This window comes from Agelaius tricolor, unplaced genomic scaffold, assembly GCF_023055355.1.
Source record: "Agelaius tricolor isolate 1412-34295 unplaced genomic scaffold, bAgeTri1.0.p SCAF_9, whole genome shotgun sequence".
NCBI classification, from domain to species: Eukaryota; Metazoa; Chordata; class Aves; order Passeriformes; family Icteridae; genus Agelaius; species Agelaius tricolor.
This window is the reverse complement of record NW_027269269.1, coordinates 20,326,584-20,347,914: the sequence shown is the minus strand read 5'-3', so window position 1 is coordinate 20,347,914 and position 21,331 is coordinate 20,326,584. Positions and strand designations below refer to the sequence as shown.

The 21,331-nt window shown below is 40.7% G+C and overlaps 1 protein-coding gene across 6 annotated transcripts in view; it reads right to left on the bottom strand.

Moving 5' to 3' along the window:
* The window catches only part of TSPAN9 (tetraspanin 9), a 168,582-nt gene that overhangs the window by 95,395 nt on the left and 51,856 nt on the right, over positions 1-21,331 (bottom strand). The window contains exon 1 of one of the 6 annotated variants that reach the window (XM_071433037.1): positions 19,537-19,614. The exons of the other annotated variants lie outside the window; for them this stretch is intronic. The gene's annotated coding sequence lies outside the window, so the exon portion shown is untranslated. Of the gene's footprint in view, positions 1-19,536; positions 19,615-21,331 lie in introns of those variants that run through there. 6 annotated transcript variants of the gene reach the window in all.

The following is a 21,331-nucleotide window of genomic DNA, read 5'->3' as shown; positions in this document are numbered from 1 at the left end:
CCCAGCTACAGTGTTCCCGAACCCCTGTTTGTTTCTGCCCTCCTCAGCTGTTCTTGCACAACTGGCTTGAGGAATCGTGCTGCAAAACAGGAAAAGCTGACCAATTTATAAACATATTTAGAAACACAGATTTTAAAACACCTAATACAGTTATAAAAGGTACCTCAGCAATATAGAAAAAAATGAACTTTTTTCCCCCTTTCAAAAGTCTCAAATCAATTTCACTTGACATTCCCCTTCAGTGAGATTGCTGACCCAGTGAGAGGGAGAGGGATTACAACAGGAAAGAACAGGAAAAAATACTGAAAGCTGAGCAAAAATATCTTAGGCTTGTTTTATGTCTCCCATGATTCCTGAAAATGAAATATGAAACTCTATGGGTTTTTTAAAAAGGAAAAACTCCAGTCACCATGGTACACAAGCCATTTAACACCTCATTATATATTTTATCTTGCAATTTCTATTAGGTAGGATAATGCTACTGTCACTATTTTAAATATGGAGAATTCGAGGACCAAGATGTTTGCTGAGGATGAATAGGAAACTGCTGGCAGAGAAGCAAACCAAATCTGTGCCTCACACATCTTCAGCTAGCTCACTAACCACTGCACCATTCTCAAATTAATTATTTTTCAAATCACGAGTTTTAGTAATGCTGCCCCATGACTTCAGAACAATACTGAGCCCTGCAGAGAGATGAACAAATGCATATGCTACCATGTGTTGAAAGGATATGGTTCTTAAATTCAGTCTTTTCTTTCGAATTGTATTGACCAGGAACTCAATTTTACAAGCCTTCCTCAGGGTACATTAGATAGGCAAAGAACAGAGATTGCTGGGTATAACCTCAGTGACTACATCTTTCCAGTCACTGCTCTGAATCCTGGAAGTCCATGAGAAGGAGATAAGGAACAAAAGTTGAAAATAACAGCTTACAACTGACATAAAGTTGCATACAGCTGGAAGCTCAGATTAAAATAAACACCAAACCAACACTGATCACAGAATAAGCTTAAAGGGAAAAGAATGTCCAAAGAATAGAACTGAGATTAGGATCACATGAGAGACAAAACCATGGGGTTCTCAGGTCTTCCATGCTCTTGGTTTCATGCCAAAAAGTTTACAGACCCCAGCAAGTTAAAATGCCTGGAGTTCTGAGGTCTTTCAATGCTGCAGAATTTATAACCAAAAATGTGGATGCTCTGACAGCTGTAATGCACATCCTGGGGCCTGCCAATCTCCAGCTTGGATGTTGTAAATCCAAAGTATTCTGCAGACCATGGGATTGGACAAAAACAAGGTAGATTTCAAGCGCAACTTTGTGTGGTAGACAAGTTTTGAAATCTGCCTATGTTTCTTAGATCCAAATAGCCCAAACCATATTTAACCTTTGACATACAATCATTTTCCACTAAGAGAAGTATTCCATTAGAAACAGACAGAACTACTGTAACTTCAGCTTTGGAGTCTCCAATCACTGATCATAGCTTCACACGTTATTTAGAGCCCATATGAACAGCTTGTTTGATACAAATGCTAAAAAAGAATCACTACCAAGTGTTCAGAGAAGAGTGGAATGCACACTTAGTTTCCCTACTAGCATGAGGAGCAGCCATTTCTCTTATGGTCAGAAAACCACCATTTCCTTTGGCACTTAGTGGACAGACAGCTGATGGAGGGGGAGATTGGATTCATTAAGAAACAGGCTTACTCACAGCTGGTGCCTGTGACCTGACCAGCAAACAATCCCAATGTTTTGTGAGAGGCAACAACCTCATGCCCTTCTCTCTTCACATTCTAGCACAACTAAAAGCATCCAAAAGGCATCACCTGATCCTCAATTCCTCCTGCAGAAGAAAGCCAGCTCCAGAGGCCAGGTAAGAGGATCTGGGATAGGTAGATATGCATACAGCATAAGCTGGAAGGAAAATCAAGGTGCTCAGATGGATTTTCGGAGGGTGAACTCCATGTTCTGGGACTCTACCTAGTATTGGCATGGCTGAAGAAAAGGAGGGCTTGCAGAGAGACAGGAGTGAGACAGCACTCTGGGATGCAGGAACTTTGTGAAGGAGCACCCCTGAGGAGGCACTGAGTTTGAGATCTGTGGGTAAAGAATCTTTTCTTACAGACAGAGGAATTGAGTGTCTAGGCACCTCAATCCAACACCCACCTCCATTAGTCCTGAATTCACCAAGAGAAATTATACTTCTTGACATTGTTACTGGAAAGGAAACGAATTAATCTGTTTCTATGACAAAAACAAGAGCACAGCAGCTCCTGGTTGCCTCTGATGAGTAACACTCCTTGCCTCCCTAGGGTAAAGAGGTAAAAAAAGGTAAAATCTCTTTGAATGGCCTAAATTAATACTTACTAGTTTATATTCATATATCCCAGTGAGACAAGTTTATCCTTCTCATATGGGGTCCTCACTGACTGGATGACCAAGAAAACAAGATCCTGTTGTAAGACTTTCCACTGAGCCAAACACTCAGTGTCATTTGGTCCCTGGGATTTCCACTAAAAATCATTTATTGGTAATAATGTGCATATGGCTGAGACTTCTCATTTAGGATTTCACACCAGGGACAGAATAAGATTCTGTCTCCAAATTGTATAGAGAAGTTAGCTGTAAATCATGTCAGGAACCTTAACCCACAGTGGTCAATTACAGATGATGAGGTGATACGCTAATGCACAGGAGATGTGGGGCATGCAGATTAAAATGCAATATGAGGTCCAAAAGCTAAGAAATTTTTATTATGTCACACCTTTGGTGTGTTGTCCCAGTTGTTCCTCAGGGGCTCTCAGATTGAGCAAAAAGAATGTTTGAGTTTCCAAAACAACAGAAAAACAGAAGAGAAAACGGAAATCCTGCTACCAACGTTTAAGCTTTTAAATCAAAACATTTGCAATATATACAGGGATCTTCTGGGGTTTGGTTTTCACTTCACAAACATAATGAAATATGTTAGATCTGAAAGAAGCACTGTAAATACTATGTTAGACTACAATTCACCATTGTTAGTTTCACCTTTAAGAACTAAAATCCAGAGAGTCTATTTATTGTTTGTTTCTAAGAAATCTGGAAATCAGAGTCTCCCTGGGCTTGGCAGTGTGCATACGTAGAGAAAGTCAACCCGCACACAGTCTAATCTCCAAACAGAAAAACAGATATAAACAGCTGGCTCTGAGGGGAAAAAAAACCACAAACTGGGTTTTTTTCCTGAACTCCCAAAACTACCCTACCAATTCTTCCTCTAGCAGGTGAGAGAAAATAGGAAATATGAGGGCAAAAAGAACAGCATGTGCCCAAGCAGATAGGTCTATCCTACAAGGCAGCAGAGCTTAACAGATGCTTTGGAACAGTCTGTTTATGACTTTTAGCTTAAGAATCTGAATCCCTTTTAATTACAGGGTGTTTATCTCATCTTCCATAACAATGAATACATTTTTTCATCTCCATCAACAGTTAATCCTTAATTCTGCCAAGAACTTAACCTCAATATTTTAGGGCAGTGATTTCCACAGATATGCATCATGTTAAAAAAACCCAGCATCTTCCTCTTATTCACTATCATAATTAAGCTTTCCAGCTTTATCCTCTGTCTGGATATTCATCCTCATCCCATAATTCATTAGTTTGTAATCCTCTATTACATCCTATGTTATTGTCCTTCATTAAACTAAGCACTTTTCAGCATGTCATGTTGTTGAAAATTCTCTGACTCCCTAATAATTTCAGTTAACCATCTTGGGCTTCTTTCTAATTGAGCTACGTTTCTACCATAATCTTTCCCAATCTGCTGATGAAAAGATCTCCTTTTTAAAGGACAAGAGTCAATGTTCAGATTCAAAATAAATTTAATCAATTTTGTTTCTATCAACATCTTATCTTAATGAAAGTGAAGTTACTCAGATTCAATAGACATTCTTCCATCATCCCCATTCTGCTTTTCTATTTCAGATTCAAATTTCGACTCTGAAAATTCAAAATTTGGCTCTGAAAATGTTGAACTTTTCCAAGCTTAACAGGAAAACACTTGTAGTTTAAATTTGTATCTTACCTGTAGAAGAAAGGGAGTTTTCTCACTACAGTGATATAAGTCTAATACTGATTCCTTGTAAAGTCACCAGGAAGACCGCCCTCAAAAGAGGGAGTCTTTGTAAAGATGCTGACATAATCCAAATCAACTCTTGGCCATCCATTAATGTGTGGCACAAACTGCTGTCTCCATCCAGTACACACGTTAAAAAAAAAAAAAAGTGTATGCAGGGAAATGCTGTTTACTTTGCATACAGAGAAAATAAGATTGAGGGCCCAGAAAGTCCTTCCAGAGTCAGGAAGGCAGCAGCATCACATCCTCGACACTACTGTGTGAGTAAACATCCCAAAACAGATTTCCAAAACCATGCTTTAAAAATTAAAGACCAAAAAAAGAAAGCAGGGGTGAGGAACTGAAAAGGATTCTTCTTATTTAACACCTATTTTTTGCAGAGGTAAAGTACATGATCTGAGTGCTTCTCTTCCACTCCCACTTTAAATGACAGTTTAGGTTTTTACATCTCCTATATTGACTACAGATTAAAGAAAGCCAGCTAGATAGGCTTTTGCCTATCATGAGAGATGATATCCCTTATTTCTCTTGGATGGTGCAGCAGGATTTCATTAATACAATAACTCTTGTAACTGTGTCCAACGTGAACAAGTCTCTTGAACAAAATCAGGTGGATTTTCTCTAACATCTGTTCCAAAGAGGCTATCTTTCACTAGCAGTCTGCTGTTTTGAATTAACTGACAGCTGGTGTCTATGTATTAGCAGAACTATTAAACTTAAAAACCAACAAATTGAAAAAACCCTCACAAATGGCTCCATGTGAAGAAAGAACCAAGAGAATGATGTAAGCATTCCTTTTTAAAAGGCAGCACACATCTCTGAAACCTGCTCAGTTATGCCATGAAGGAACATTTCTAAGCACATTCCTTTCACAATTGAATGAATTCCTTCATTGCTAAAATATTCCTTTTTTGGCACTTAAACACAAACAGGTGTCATTCCATGAATGGGGACATTTAAAACCACTGTGTCAGGGCTGGCAGAGACCCAGATATCTTCAATGGGCAGCTACTCATCACCAGCGCAAGCCTCCAACCTCAGACTCACTGGAAGTGGCAGACTGAATGCCTTACTGCAGCATCATCACCTCACATGTCTGTGAGTTATCAAAAGGCTGTCTTCCAGCAGCATTTCCAACCAAAACCTAACCCCAAGTCCCACCTTCAGGTCAAAGAGGGACAGTTTCCAGAGAGGAGTCACACCACCAATTGAATTTATTAAGTATCTGCCCAGAGCCAGTGGCCTCACAGATGAAGCTGGCATCAGAGAGGGCTGACTTCATGTCACAGTACCAGGTTCCCCTGTGCTGGGCCCCCAGTGTGACTCTGGGTAGAAATGTCTGGAAACAAAGGTGGGGTCTAGTCTCTACAGCCATTCAGTCCTCAGTCTACTCCTGGCCCTTCCTGACCACAGTCTATCAACTGTGACACCAAGCTACATAGCCTAACAATTCCTATCACATAGCTCCTTTTTTCTTTCAAGGCAGATGTTTCTGAATCATAAGAAACAGATTTTGAGTAATTCAAGGTAAATGGATCATACCTTCACTGCCATTAACAGCACTTCTCAAGTTCTGATCAAAGCACTGCAGAACAGCCACATTCCATCCTGCTGATTTGAGTTGGGTTCATTTCTATGCCTTTCAACAAACTTCCAAAACACCTAGCCTGAGCAAAGCTCACAGTCTCCTTCCTGTCTTGAAGCTCTTTAAATTTATAAAAATAGTCACATTTGACCATCTGTATCTGCCCTTGCAGTAAAGCTTATTTATCTTCACAATGAAGTTTCTAGCACGTTGTATGGCAACACTGTAGGATGTGGTCAACTTCAACATTTAAAATAGGATGTGCCTGTAACGTAGCAGTCATGCAATTAATGCTTTTTGCTTTGCCAACAACAGAGTCAGATTTAAATCCCAAGAGGAGGCGGATATTTTAGCCACCCTACTCATCTCACAAGAACGAGGCTAAATGGTTCTCATCTATTCTGCATGAGATACAAGAAAGGGTGTAATAATGAAAACAAGGTAACCCTCTTACTATAATCCAGCAGGTTTATGTAACACTGCTGCTGTTCATGAGCTTTCTGATTGGTGTCAGATCTTGTTATAAGGGTGTGAGACACTTAAAATGACAAAGGAGGAAAAGAAAGAAAAGGGGGGGAAAAACCAGTTTGACATGACCCTGCCTGTCAAGTCACAAAAATCTATCCAGCAGTTAAATTCCCTGACCTACAGTAGGAGCTACTTAACTTTTTACAGTACATTCATTAACAAGCTTTTGTAAAGGCAGACATATAATGGGAAAACATCATTCTTATGACCTTATCTGCATTATGGAGGACTCATTTACACTTGGAGAGAATGCTGTGTGCTAGTTGCAATACCAGACATTCAGAGCCTAATATGGGGCATAAAGAATGGATGCAAGCATGTTTGACTCTTTCCCAAAAGCCAAGCCCACATTCACTTCATTTTGAAAAAGTTTAATTGTATCATCAGTGTCTCTCAGAGATGAGAAAACCAAGATAGATACCCTTGATCAGCAGTAAGAAACTAAGAATGTTCCAAGAATTGCTCATGGAGGCATCTGAAAGGCAAAAAAAAAAAAAAAAGGAAAAGTCTTTTGTAGGGGGAAACTATTTGTGTCATTCAGTCTGCTCTGATCCACTTAGGTGTGCCACAAGTATGCAGTAGCTATTGTATGAAATATCAATTGGCCTTTAGAAGCTGCACTTCATAAATTCATCACAGGCAGATATTTTCCATTTACAAATTAATTGGGATGCTGGCATTTTATTTCAGAAGCAACCAACATGATGTTTCACGCTCTGCTCTGCAGACTGGTTCAGGGGAATCTATCAAAAATACACGGCCATAGATCCTTAGCAAATGGTGTGCATCCAGATGGGGTTTTAAACAACATGAATGAAACTAAAGGCTTGCAAAATGCAGTCTCATGTTAGGGGAGACAGCTTTAGTTTGGGTCCAAATATGCCTTTTAGGAGTCAAATTTGATGCCCATAGCATGAATATGTGTTTGAACTTTCTCTCCTCTCCTGAATGTCCAAATCTAGAGTAATTTTAAATCTAAACTAATTTACTGAAAAGACTTTCCAGACTTCTTCCCTTCAGGGGAGCAAGCTAATAGTAAATCTTCAATAATATAATCCATTGGTGATGTTTTGTTTGCTTTTGTTGTTGTTTTAACTCTACAATCACCATGTCTATAAAACAGATATATGCAGGTGTGGACATGAGTGCCCCCAAAACGAAAAATTCCCTGGATTTTATCCAGCTGATTGGTTCTTCTCCTGTATTATTTTTCTCATATACTCATTTCTTATGTTGCACTTGTCCCTTTCCAGCCAAACATTTGCTCAGAAGTAACAGAAATTCTCTCAAGCCACCCAGACACTTTTCAGAAGAGTTTTATGAACTCAATCTCATCCCATACCTGAAACACAACTTTCCTAAATTGAGCGTATCTCACTCCTTCCTCCCCCACTTCTGTGCCAATGGTTTTATTACAGGCCTGTCGTGTATAATACTTCGTGTTTCTATTCCAACAGCATGGAAGATGTTATATTAAACGTTCATCAGTAATGGGGCTCCTCCCTTCTACAAGCTGAAGCAAAGAAATTTGGTCGATAAAATCATGAAAAGATTCTGCAGGTTTGTCACTTCCAGAAGAAACACAGTACTTGAAACACACAAGATTCCAACCCAACCTGACTGCATGAACTGTACTCTGAAATCCCATGTTTCTAGTATTCCAAGGATTGCTAGATTAAGTCATCTCAGTTCCCTGTGTTTTTTACTTTTAAATCAACTTGAATGCTTTCTGCCCCATACATTGAAAAGTTCTGGAAACTGTAATATGGTAAGTTAAAAAAAAAAGAGAAGAAAAAAATTTCCTCTCACTCCCTGAGAGGTACACCACTGGAAATGAGGTTGAAAGGAAACAAAAAGCAACAAAACCTTAATCAACAGAATCAAGACTTATGGGTCTCTGAACATACAAAGGGAAGAGAGCTGATTAGTTGCAAGGTACAGTTTCTCTTTACAGGTAATATTTTTCCAAGCAGAATGATGCTTTGCACTTGTCCTGTAATTAGATGCCAGGCTTATGTATTATGCTTAAAGAAATAAGACTAAGAAAGTGTCTTGATCTTTTCAAAGTTCAGTGCCTCCCAAAGAGTGCCTATAGCTGTTCTATAGCACTTTTAGCTCCTTTAATACAGGTATCTCCCTTTTGTCCCTACCTACTCCATCTGCTGTGTTTGTCTCTATCAAATATCAATGATATCTGAGTCTGAAAGACTGAATCAATACAAAGCTGTAGGCAGGAAGCGGGGAGTGGGGAATAATGAATTCTTCCCTAAAAAGTGTTCCCTAACAAATTGTTCCCAGGCACCAGAGCCTTCAAAGTGTCTATCACAGAGCTATCTTCATGCATTTTAAGCATCCCTCATATTAAGGATTCAGTTATTTTTTATTTTAATATAAAGAACAAATGCTCAGAAGCCAAATATTCTGAAACATATTTCTACAGTGTCCTGCATTCTCAAGCACTGAAAAGAAAACCCTCAGACTACTGAAGGCCTGACATGACAGACTGCAACAAAGTTCTGTCAACCAGATTCCCTCTCAGATTTCACAGGCTGGTCACCCAGTAGCTCTTATGCATAATCTGTAAACCACATTTTTAAAGCAACTGGAGACCCTTCAAAATGAAAAAACCAGATACACATTTTTGACATACATCTCTCAATACTGTGAAAACTTAAAGCATTGACTTCTGTTATAGAAGAGAAAAGGTACGTGCTTAGGGACAGAATTCGAAATTAAGATACCCTCAAGAGATGCTATATGCTGTTCTGAAATAAAACTTCCATCTCATAAAATTAAGGCTTTAGGCAGACATTAAGGTCAGGACAGATGTGCTGCCTAACATGTACAACACTCTCACTTTCCAGAAGGCCAATAAATGCTTTTCAGTAACTAAAAAGCAGTTACAGAAGATGGTGGTACTTTGTTCACAAGTATGCACGTTAGCAAGTCAAGCAATAGAAAGAGGTTGTTCAGGAGAGAAGTTGACCTGGCTGTAAGTAAAAAAAAAATTCAATGGGAGAGCAATTAAACACTGGAACAGACTGCTTAGAGAGATGTTAGAATCTCCCTTACTGGAAATATTCAAGACAGCTTGACAGGGGCCTGCATAACTGGAACTGGGGCCCTGCTTTCAATAGAAGGTTGCACCACACGCTCTCCAGCATCTCCCTTCATCCTAGACTTTGCTGAGATTCTAACATTTTGTTCTAAGATCCAAAACTCAGACTGTGAAAGACTGACACTGAACTTCTTGGAGTAGCAGTGACTTGAACTACAGTTGCACACTGTGAAAAACTGGCAAACTGAAACTGCAATCCCAGTGATGAGGTGGGGGAAAAAGAGATGCTTCTTCTCAGTAGCTAGATTTGACAAATTAGGAACATCCTCATCCTATCAACTGGGTATCTGCAGATCATAAAGCCTGTCTGATCTGTGACTTAATTTGGTAGTTATCCCTTCAAATCTGTTAACTACTGTCTTCTTTTAACTGCAGAAATTTCTTCTTTAGCAGAAGAAACCACACAACAAATTCCAGTCTTTCCCATCACCATGCCCTGGTGTTTTGTTTTTTTTCATACTGGAGTGTGAATTCCATACAAGAGTGCATTTGTCAGAATGAAGGACCTTCCCCAAGGAAAGGAGTGTAATTCATTTGCAAAAAGCAGGGATTAGTAATTATTTAAAGGCAATCCATCTGCCCCTAGACATATACCAGCCACACAGATGAAGGGCTGGTTTAATCTCTTCAAGAGTAAAATTCTGTAAGATCCCAAATTAAACTATTTACATGGGAGAAGAAAGCTTGATCCTTGAGCACAGAGATGGTGGAGTTTCTTTTGGTGTTGCCACTATGTCATGAGAGTGGAAAGCTATTTAAAGACACTGACCTGACAAGCTGGTACAGTTTTAGATGCATCCATTTAAATTAAAAAAAAAAAAAAAAAAAGGCAAAATGGTGTTACATCTGGCCATATACCCCAATATCTGCTTTATTGTTAGAGCTTTTAACAGTTGTGGACAGTCTTGCCATGAAGGTGACCTCACCCTAGATGTTTCATTTTGCATCAGACATACATGGTGCATTATTTTCCTTGGGATTTTGAAGGATTATGAGTCATATTGTCTCTAACCTTTTTGAAATGAACTGTTCTAAGGGCAAACATTAGCATATGAAAACATTTCCTCACAGTGTTTTGCTTCCTTTGCTGTGCTATATCACAAGGAACATAATATATGAAGAAGGCAGACAAATATGGTTTTGATCCTCGGGTGCTAATAATGCTAAAGAGCTATTTTGATGGAACTGCTGAAAGAGCTAAAATATTTTTAACTTCCCTACTTCCAGTACTCATGTAACTATAAAACACAATTAATTTTGATGATGAAGTTAGAGAATGCTAGGCACATACTTCCAAAGTGTTGTACATTTCTTTCATTCTTACAGAATCTAAAGGATTTTTATAACCTGACATGATTTATCTTTTTGAGGGTCATCTGGGTAGCCATGCAGGTTGTCAACAGGATTTCTTCCCATCGCAAGTGACCATACTCTATGTTAAAGTAGCATTGTCTGCTGTAACTCCAAGGAAAAAACTTGCTACATCTGAAATACCCAGGATACCATTCCTATGGATTTAAAAAGTAATAAGCAATTCTACCGCTCCTAATAGGATCAGATATCCCTGAGATTTTCAGAAGTGTTATTTCAGCATGTCAGTACAGTTAAGTAGACACATAAGACTGCTACAAGAGTTAAAGGGGATGAACATACAGAAAATTAGATTAATTTTTTAAGCTCCGAAAGAAATAGGGACACTGATAAACTTAAGTCATTTAGTGGTCAATTCTAGTTTATCCTGGCAGCCTCTGTCTCCACACTTAATAAAAAAAAAATTCCTCTTAGCTATAAATGAAGTTGCAACATGGCAACACTAAAAGATCCTGGCAACTCTTCCTGCCCCAAATCATGTAACTTGCTCTCACTCTGGATTTCTAAGGAAGTAAGATTTATGCATCCAGACTGTCTCCAGTGAAACCTGAGGGAAGGGAGCAGGCAGGGTGCTGTACAAGGCCTGGAAACCCAAGCCAATGCTCAGCAGCATGTGTTTGGAGTATCAATAGCAGCAAGGCAGAGCAGTATGTGAGCCTGACCTGGAGCTTGCATGAAGGATGGGCACACACACACGGCTGGGTTCGCATTCTGCACAGCCTCTTACCCTGCACAGCCCTGTCACGGGGCACAGGGGGGATCCTGCAGTCTGGGCAAGGCACAAGGGGAAGAAGGGAGAGGTCTGTAATGAGCTCAACCATCCAAAAGAAAATCAGAACTCATTCATTCTGCTCTTGGCAGAATTGTAAACAGTAACAGACAGAACTGGAGCTGGGCAGTCACACCTTCAGTGTGTGGAGTAGCCTCAAGCACACATCACAACAGCAGCAAAAAGTGAATTTCTTCTCAGAGTACTCTGCCCTTCAAGCCCCATGACCTGGACAAGGGCTTAAAGTGGCCCTACATAGAGGAAGGAGCAAGGCTGAGTGCCCTGCTCGAGAGGGGTTCTAGGACCACAGCTGCCATTTTCAGCATCACAGACTGGCCTCTCTTTTCAATACTTCTCTCCCCACTTTTGTTTAGGATATGTGCTCCAGATAGCACATACTCTCCTGATTTAACAGTCCTCCAAGTTTAATATAATTTTATTTTCTCTTTTTGTGTCTAAACCCATCGCCCCCTTATTTTTCTGCTCCGAGGCTCACAATTCCCAGTTTGTTTTCAAAGCTCATTAAGAGATTTTTCTCTCTCCCTCTGTCATATCATTAACAGAAATGTTACAAAACTCCAGTCTAATTCCCAACCTACATAACCATTGCACTACTGCTGATAATCAGCTCCTGTTTATTTCACCCAACTTTTTTCTTCCTACCCAAGCAAATTTCAATTAATCTTCATGTTAGAAAGTAAACATATACCTACTTCCCTCTTGATTCCCTAAAATCATTAATTTTGCAATTCTATCAAAAAAAGCAATTACATTGTCTGGCAAGATTTATTCTTTATGAACTCATGTTGTTATTGCTTACAATTCTGTCACCCTGCAGACTATGAGTTTGCATCCTCTTTTAATATCAGGCCCATTATTTTACCAGTGGTTATACTTTCAGGACAGTAATTGCTAAGAAAAACCTTGGCTTTCTTTTGAAGGTCAACATTATAGTTTCCAGTCCTCACTCATACTGACATTTCATTTTAGCTACCATCTCACAAAAACAGTAATCACACAATAGTGGCACAGCAAGAAAGCTCACCAAACACAAACTCTTTAAACTGAGGGGTAAGAAAGAGGGAAAATTCAACCTTTTTTTTCACATACTCCCTTCATCACTCTTTAACATTAAATGAAATTTTAACAGTCAGCCTTCTGCTACAATAAAACATTCAGGGATACTCTTTGGACTTACAGAATGATGCAGGGTAAAAGGGACCCCATGAGATCACCTAGTCCAACCCCATGGTCAAAGCAGAGCAAGCTTCAAAGCTGTATCATATTACTTAAGACCTTGTCCAGCAGAATTTGGAGAACTTCCAAGGTTGGTGATTCCACAGCTTCCTAGAGCAACCTCTTCCCACAGCAGCACCCCCAGGAAAAACTTTTTTCCTCATCTCTGTTTGGGACTTACAGAAGCACCAATCATGACCACTGGCTCTTGTCCTCCCTGAGGATTTCTGAGAAGAACCTGACTGTCTTCTCTACAACCTAAGTAAAGTAAGGTTATGAAAATCAACCTGTTCTTCCAGCTAAATCAGTCCAGCTACCTACATCTTCTCAACAGCATGTGCTCCAGACCCTTCGGAATCTCCTTGTGGCCCTTCACTGCATTTGCTTGTCAGCATCAACCTGGTACTGGGAAGACCAGCCCTGGGTACAGCCTGGTGTGGCCTCATGAGCACTGAGCATCGGGAAACAGAGATGTTCTCTTCCCCATTGCTATTGTGAGGCATCTGACTGCATTTTCTCAATCTCAGTCGTCCAGGTTTTCTCGCAGTGGTAACTTTTAATATTGACTTTCCTTGCACTCTATGCAGAGGATTTCTAATCACACTGAAAATCCAACCTTTGAATTGATGCATTCAGTGAAGCTGGTCTTTAATACACCAAATTACAGAATTTGCACTTGATCTCTACATGCCTCTCTATGCTTTTAACCAGTTTTCTACCATCAACCAAGCAACAACTGAGCAGACTGAAAAGCAGCTTGATAAAGTGGGTAATACATGGAGGGGAAGACATTTGACCAAAGCCTTGTATTTGTACCCCAGTGCTAGAGAAGCAAAGACAGGGCAGTTGCAGACAGAGTCATCAGCACCCAGTGAGGATAAGCTGACTTGCAAGTCTCAAAGTTGGAAACAGCTGCCAAGAAGAGTGACAGAGAGAAGGGCTGCAACAAACAGGCCAGGTAAGGGAAGATAGATAGGAATTCAGACCTGAAATTTCCTAGGAATGCAAATACCTGCAACAGGACAAAAACCAATAGTGTGAGGTGCAAACAGGGTTGTAATGCCTCAGGGAAAGCAGCACAAGAGGGAGAAAAGGGCAGGGCAGACAGCAGCATGCAGCTGTAGCAGTTCAGAAGGTTCACATTTTACTAAGCCAGGAAGTGGTAAAAACACACAAAACTGGAAGATCTTCCCATATGTATCCTTAAAGCCCAGCAAGATCAAGCTTTACCTTGGCTGAACTTTTAAATATTTTCTGTGCTGCTCTTCATATTAGATTGGGAAAGAGATTTCTCAATACTCAATACTCACAAGGACCAGGGAAGGCAGAGAAGACAAATGAGTGAAGATGGTCTGTGTTTTCTGGTTTTTTACGCTCTTTCACAAACCAAGAAAAAATAAAGTTAGTGGTCTCCTGGTACACAGCACAGACCAATGGCTTCAGTGGCAACGAAAAATAATAAATAATGGGGCAGCGCTGGACAGGAGACCAAAAAGGGACATATGCATTGTACAGATCTTTTGCTTTTCAATTTCAGTTCAAGGATTTGTCTTAAGACATATATGGCAGCCTCTGCTTTCCATTCTGCTTTAATAGTGATGTCCTGATGAACACAGAATAGTTCTGTTATAGTTTAGGAGTAACACGGACCAATTTTACTCTCAGGATATTTATTGCATTCATCTAATGGCTTAATAGAGAGGCTGAAAAAACAAACAGTAAGAAAATAGGATGGCTTAAAACAATGTCTCTTTGCAAACATCTGAGAACTATTATGAAACAAAGGTCTATATGCTACACACATTACAATTTAAAGAAGTTCCTCTCTTGCAAGAGGCCAGCTGGTTGGAGCAGTGTCTTGGGAAGCTGAGCAGAATACAGGTTCTGGCTCCAGGAGAAACAGAAATACAGAGTCTGACAGATGAGAGGGGAGTTCTTTGAGACCAAGAACCAAAGAAAGTGCTATCTAGCCCTGTGACTATTTCATCAAAAAAAGTATAACCTAGTGTAGTTTTGATTTTCTTCACTTCCAGAACTACCAAAGCTCTTGGAAAAGGAACAGGGCTCAGGTGCTATGGGACATCTGCAAATACTTCAAAAACATTTCCAGCACGGTTACACAATACAAGAAGTGCACTTCTATGGTCAGCAACACACTGAGTTTTTATTTTGGAAAAACTGTGCAAGGAGGGTTTCTGTGCCAAACTTCACAGTATGCCATCCATTGTTTTGCATTCCAGCTTCACAGTTCAGGATCACCAGGTGAGTCACAATTTAAGGGGATGATACAAAATCACTAGAAGTTATTTTTAGATAAAGACACTTTTATCACTTTTCAGCATTTGTAACGGCATTCTGTATGCTCAGCAGAACCAGCTGTGTACTTCTCTGCAGCCTGCATTCATAATTAGATTAGCCAAGCCATTTTATAAGGATGGAGTTCAGGCATCCATCTTAGAATTCAGGCACCGTGTGTCCTGGAAAAGTTTAGTGGAGACAGACCAAAGCTCTTATTCAACAGTAAGATGGAGAAAGGCCAATGAGAAGTGCCAAAAGAAGACTAAGACATGTAACTGCAAGCCTAGTCCCAGTTGCTAGCACTGGCAAACCTCTAAGAATATTGTGTTAATACTCATTTGTGTAAAAGATACCAAATTATTTGTGAACTTCTTTGCTCTCAAATGTCCACCAAAAAACCCCATACACACCAAATCAACCCCATTTTCACCCATCCTCCTATCAACAATATTTAAATTTCAAATTTCCAGCTGTAAAGCTAGAAAGAGTAACAAGAACTTGCTAAGACTACCAAATCTGATAGCCCCACTAGGCAAGGCAATACAGGTTCATGTCCCCACATCCAGCCAGTAGCAAGGCAATGCACATCTTTCAAATGCACACACACACTTATACAGAATATCACGGAATCACAGAAATGTTGAGGTTGAAAATGACCCTGAAGATGATTGAGTCCAACTATTAACCTGCCACTGCCAAGTCCACCACTAAACCATGTCCCTAAGTGCCACACCTACATATCTTTTAATTACCTCCAGGGATGGTGACTCAACCACTTTCCTGGGCAGCCTGTTCCCATACTGGACAACCCTTTCAGTGAAGAAATTTTTCCTAAAATTCAACCAATCTAAACGCCCCACAGGCACAACTTCACATAGATACAGACAGTAGGCTTGATCCTGAGCTACTCGCTGGCTGATCAGGAAGAAAGCTCATCAGAGTGAAATTTGTACTGTTTGCACACATACACAACATGGATCCCTCCAATTGCTGGCCTCAGATGCTTGGTCAGTCCAGTACCAAGGCCCTGGTCTCCACGGCTGCTGACACAGGTGATACTCATGAGGCCTACAAAATCCCTCCTGTGGCTTGTGCTGTGATCCCTGGCCCTGGCTCTACTTGCTGGCACTTAGCCTAACTGCATCCACAGGGAAAAGGAAGCACCTCACCCACAGGAACAGTCAGAAATAGAATAAGAATATAATATGAACTGCAGTGATTAGACACAGGGCATGGCCACGGAATTGAGTGGAACGGAATAGAATAGAATAGAATAGAATAGAATAGAATAGAATAGAATATTTCAGTCAGAAGGGACCTTTGGCAATCACCTAATCCAACTGCCTTACCTCTTCAGGGGTGACTGAAAGTTGAAGCATGTTATTACTCATGGTCCAAATGCCCTTTAAACACTGAGAGGCTTAGGATATCAACCCCCTCTCTAGGAAGCCTGTTCCAGTGTCTGACCACCCTCTTGGGGAAGAAATGCTTCCTGATGTCAAGTCTAAACTTCCCCTAATGCAGCTTTGAAACATTCCCCCTTGTACTCTCACAGGATGCCAGGGAGAAGGGATCAGCACTTCCCTCTCCAATTCCCCTCCTCAGGGAGCTGCAGAGCAAGGGGGTCACCTCTCAGCCTCTCTTTTCTCCAAACTGGACAAACCCAGAGCCCTCAGCCACTCCTCCCAGGACACACCTTCCAGCCCCTTCACCAGCTTTGTTTCCCCCCTCTGCACACATTCAGAGACTTTCCTCTGGAGTGGCTCCCAGCACTCCGGGTGAGGCCGCAGCAGCGCTGAGCACAGCGGGTGATGGATGATCCCCCCTCTGCCCGCCTGTGCTCTGTGTTTGATGCCCCCAGGACACGGTTCCTGCCCTCTGGGCTGCCCGGGCACGCCCTGCTGGCTCTCACTGAGCTGCTGCTGCCCCCAGCACCCCCAGGGCCCTCCCTGCAGGGCGCTCTGCAGACACTCCTGTCACAGTTTGTACTTGTGCCTGCAGTCACTCCATCCCAGCTGCAGGATCTGGCACTTGTTAAGTTTCATGCCAGGCATTATTGCAAATGAACTGACCAGTCTCTCATGTTGACTCATCTTGACAGGTTTTACACCCACACCATTGGCTGACCCCTCTCCTGTGACAGTCTAGGGAGAAGTCAGGTCAGGGTGTTCCCTTTGCAGTACTTTGGGTTGGCTGGGTTCTCTCACCTTCTGCACCTTTATGTTTATGACCCTTTTATCACATAACTTTAGAGTATCCTCTGAAATTTGGCATGAATTAATCCAAGGCTGCACTGTGCTTAACCACTGCACTTATTTCTTCCACAGAATCAATAAAGGGAAACAGGGACAGGGCATACAGGTTATTATGAACATCTTGCAACTTGATAAAAACAACCTAAGTCTTTTGTTAAACACAGACTTTAAAATTTAGAACTTGCTCGTAAAAATTCATATCCCATCCTACACTGAAATTATGGTGTGTGTGTATATATACACACACATATATTATATATAAATTAATAACGTTAGATATGAATGAAAGTATTTTGCTGTCTGCTGCCAGCAGGGACACTAAAGAAATAAATGTACAACCCCAGAGTTATTTTTTCCAGTGATTTGTTCCTTACGAGATATATTTTGGAACTATGTACTCTTCAGTGAGGCACTCCCTTATCAACACACTTTTTCCTATGCTTTTAGAAGGATTTGCTACAAAGTTTCAAAGACCAAGTCAAATCAAGTATTTTCAATTCCTCCCTTACTGTTGGGGTTTTTTTGTTTGGTGATGGAGATTGCACTTCATATTATCACAAAATGGTTAGGGTTGGAAGGAACATTAAAGACCATCTAGTTTCTCCCCCGTGTGCAAGGGACACCTTGCACTAGACCAGGTTGTTCAGAGCCCCATCCAACCTGGCCTTGAACAATTCCAGGCATGGGGCATCTATGGCTTCTCTGGGCAATCTGCTCCAGTGCCTCATCACTGTCACAGTAAAGAATATCTTCTTTATATCTAATCTAAACCTACCCCCCTGTAGCACCTCGGAAAAGAGAAAGAGAGGGGGATGTCACCTCCTACATATTAAGAAAAACATGAAAGAGAATTGGGTTTGCCCTGCAAGAGAAAAGGCCTAAGGCAAAGGAAGAACCACTCTGGAGATCAGGAACAAACACTCTGAACTGCAGAGCAGAGCAACTGGGGGAGACTTAGCACAGGGAGGCACATTCAAGAGCATGAAACACTGGAACTGAGTGAAGTATAGATTGCGGGTGGAGGATGAGATTTCTCAGCATAATCAGGGTAGACTGGAGAAAACTCTAGAATCTTATTTTAAGATACCACTCTGTACCAGCTTTCAAGCAAAGAGGACCCACACACCAAGCCTATGGAGAACAAGGTGTCTCTGTGCTGTCCTGTACATAGCTATTTATTCGACATCTTATGTCTGCAGTTTTTCTAGTTTGCAATGTTTTGGCAACTTTAAGCCGTTGTAAATCCAAAGTCCTGAGTTCCTCTAGTCTCCTTACTCTCTATCTTTCCCAGCATTCTATCTTTCCCAGGTGTTGGTATTCATATCTATACAATGAGACCCTTCAGGAAATTGAGTTGACCACAAACTATCCCTGTGAAAAAAAGCACCAGGGCAGCTCCAGAAGGTACTAGCACATAGAGGAAATCATGCTCAGGGAAAAAAGGCTGGATCACAGCAATCCCAATTTGAGGTCAGTTTCAAAAGCTGTGGAACCACAACCTAAACATGTCCATTCTGGAATATGCACCTTCTGGATATTTTTGTGCAGCACGGAACTACCTATTAGCCCTCCCATTTCATGGGTAGCAGAGATGTCAAGGAAATTGCCAGAGCTCTCACAAGAAATTTTGGCAGGAGCAGGAGGCTGAATTTAGGTTTGTCATGATTCAAGGAGAGCCTTATCCAACAACTGGACCCTGTCACTTGAAGCTGTCCCTGCAGCAAAGAGCTGGAATGCTAAGAGACAAAAGAAGTGCTATTTAAAAATTGGAAGAAGATACCCATATGAGATAAGTGACTTTCCTAAAGTCAGTTGTAGCCATTGACAGAACCACAGGCAAAAATTAATTCAGAACTACAGAAATTTGTATTTACAAGGCAGTCCTTGCCTAATATATAGACTTCTGAAATTGAGAGCAACCTTTTATCAAAAAAATTAACCATTTAAGTTTCTTTTTTTTTTAATGAGAAAGAAAACAATAGTTCAACAGACAACTGATGATTATTAGAACATATTCTGAGCAACATTTCAGTTTTGCTGCTCAGGCCTTGAGAAGACATCTTTTGGCAAAATCAGAAGCAGAACTTGCTGAAAAATTTCCTATTAAGGGCACAGAGGAGAATAAAGTGACTCTAAGTGCTTGTGCATTAAGTCACTCTCATAAGGTATTTGGGGTTTTTCTATATCTGCATCTAACAAGAAAAAGATGAGTTCTGTTATTTAGTTTAAATAAAAAAAATAATACAGTGAAGTTAACTCACAGCCAACAGACTCTCTGAACTTCCAACTCTTAGAACCTTAACAGCTTTTCCATTCTCCCCGTCACCTTTCTGAGCTTCTGATGATTCCCGTGCTGCTCCATCTATGGTAGTGGAGACAGGGCTTCACCAGAGGCCTTAGATGCTAAAGGGTATAAGGAAGTAGGTTATGCAAAAAGTATCTATTTCCAGCACAGGAATGCTGCCTGTAACTATCCCATGACAGGGAGCTCAGCTCAAATAGAAAGTGTAAGCCCAAGCATATCAAAGCACCAGGAGCACTGCATCCTGAGATAGTAGTGGGAAACCGGGGCAGTGGGGGCGGGGAGGAAGGGGACAGAATGAACAAGCACTTTAGGCTAAAAGAGGAAAGGAAACACTAAGTCAGGTCCTGAAATTTTATAAGGGAATCGTGAAGGCACCTCACAGCCTTACACTGAAAGACACAGCATATAAAATATCAGAAAAAAGGTCACAGAGAAAACTAATTAAAAAAAATAGCTAGAGTGAATATCCATTAATTCGTCAAGACAGATGAGCAAATAGCACTAAAGCTCCTGGTTTACCCTCAGATTTTTAAGAGCTCTCAGAGCAGAACAGCCTTACTTTCAGCATGCAAAGGCAATCAGCACTCTACAGCTCTTTCACAAAGAGAACTTCTCTCAATACACATTGACAGGAATTACAGATTTTGAGGTGATCACATTTTTAAAAACCTATTCCTATATGTAGCCCTCCTGCAAAACTAAAATTAAGCAAACCAAAACTTGCATAGTCAAGTGCAAAAGTGTTTTGAAGGTCACATCCTTGAATGAGTTATGAACATTCAGGCTGTGCATCCTCATAGGAACACTGATCTATCTTCAGCCCAGTTCTCCCACTCTACAGAAAACAGAATTGCAGCTTTCCATTTCAATGTGCAGAAAATGGGAATCATGCTGCCCATGTAAGGACCTGTTGTTCTCATGGTTTGATATGATCTTTCACATTTTAAGCCTAGAGAGCTCAGCTCTGATCAGAACAGGATGTTAGAACACTAATTAATAACTTTCACTTTCTTCATATACTCTTGCTCATATGTGTGTGTGCAAGAACACCCTGAAAACATGACCACGAAAAATGGGAAATATTTAAGGAAACAGTTAGAGGTTGCTTCCTTTATGGAAGGACCTAATCATGTCCTGCAAGGGATAAGGAACAATACCCTGAATGTCAAACCAGTCAACTCCTGTCTCCTTGAAATCCAACATGATCCTTGCATTTACCACAGAGGTTTTTTGCAATGCATAGCAAAATTCTTCACATAGTCATGTTCCTACTAATCACATTCCTTGGATTTTAGTTGTTTTTCTTCAGACCAAGGTTGCTCTGCAGACAGAATGGCCATGCACTTAAAATTATAGTGGGACCTGCACCATGAACACAGGCTATTATTTAACACAGTGTCCTGAAAAAATATAGAGTCTAAAACTGGGCAGCCAGAAATGAAAAGCTTTCTGAACTTCACTGTGTCCAGTTCCCATGCATTATAATTGAGAAACTGCAACCCTTCACTTTCCTGCAACCAGGTGGTCTGAAAAATTAAGTAGTAAAATTTTATTAAGCACTCCAGTATTATCACAGTAATGTCATTGCAGGCTGTCTTCAGAGCAGTGTTTGAACAGAACATATTAATTACAATTGAACAATGAGGAAAAAGCAAAATAGGTGCTTCTTGGCTGTACAGTGCAGCACACTACCCTTGAAGACAATGGGATGGCATCTTAGGAAACTGGAGAAGTGGCTTCACACCAAATAC